Here is a 1,201-nt window from a genome sequence, read left to right on the forward strand (position 1 = left end):
AAGAAGTCTTCATTCAAAATAAGTAAGTAAAATATCAGTCCTAAAGGCAAATATTTTGTTATGAAAATAGGGGATCACAACTGATACTGTTCTGTAACCTTACTATAGCTGGCATAGCCTGTACCTGTTATATGAGTTTTAACATTTGCTAAGTAGATCTTGCAAGTTTACACTGGATTAATTTATTTGCATTTTACTGTCTGAAAGAACAATCAACTTTTTCCTTTCTGTTCTTCCAGCCAATTTCATATTTCTCCAGTGTTTTAAAAGTTCAAGTTCTCAGCAGTTTTAGAAAACTGCCTTCATCTTTGCTGTATGTTTTGTCATACAGCTCTGAAACTCAGAATTAATTTGAAACATCTCCGTTTTTGAGCTCTTGGAGATCTGACCAGTTTGAGACTACTATGAGCCATCCCAGAGGTGAAGTGACTGTATTATAAACTTGGAACGTTTATGTTTTCATTACCTTTCTAAATACGCACTTTTTTAGAATGAATAATGTATGTATAATTGAGTATGGATTAGAACTGGGAACTGGGACAGGCAAGAGAGAAGACAGAGGGAGACTTGACTTTTCCCTTTCCAGCCACCTGCTGAGTATGTGGCTGATGGTGCTATAAGCTTTCATATGCTCCCTCCTCTGACATAGAGCTGATTCTAGTGGTAAATAGTGGAAGTGATTTTGTATCACTAAAGGCCTGTTAAAGGGATTGATTGTGCCAGGGGGTGCTATAGTGAGGTATGACACCCTTATGTCATATACACCACACACCCCAAAATGGATGAAATGCAGCCACCTTCACATGGTGCTGGTCATGTGTAACTCACCTTTCTTCTGGCATATAACCAAGACAGTTGTACCATTCATTCTGGGGTGTGTTATGTGCAGAGTGGGGTGGCATGCTTTACTGTGGCAGTCCCTTAGCAGCACGGATATTTCCTGGGAGGATAGCTCACTAACATTAAATGCAGCATGGGCTGAACATAGGGTTTGTAATGAAAATAGGGGATCACAATAGGTGCCGCACAGGGTCTCTCTCTTTCTCTCCCCCCTAATTCTCAGCTCTGACATGTGTGACACTGTTCAAGTGACTTGCCTATTGTGGCATAATTTTCTTACCTGCAAAATGGGAAGGATGATTGATAATAATATAGACATGTAGCCCTGTGGGGTCAGGCCAACTCTCAGGGTCTCAATATT

The 1,201-nt window shown here is 40.2% G+C and overlaps 1 protein-coding gene across 4 annotated transcripts in view; it reads left to right on the top strand.

The window, feature by feature from the left end:
- Positions 1 to 1,201, top strand: part of KIAA1958 (KIAA1958 ortholog) — a 238,487-nt gene that overhangs the window by 27,242 nt on the left and 210,044 nt on the right. The gene's annotated exons all lie outside the window — the stretch shown is intronic.

This window comes from Gavialis gangeticus, unplaced genomic scaffold (genome assembly GCF_001723915.1).
Source record: "Gavialis gangeticus isolate Ggan-Ray unplaced genomic scaffold, GavGan_comp1, whole genome shotgun sequence".
Classification (NCBI taxonomy): domain Eukaryota; kingdom Metazoa; phylum Chordata; order Crocodylia; family Gavialidae; genus Gavialis; species Gavialis gangeticus.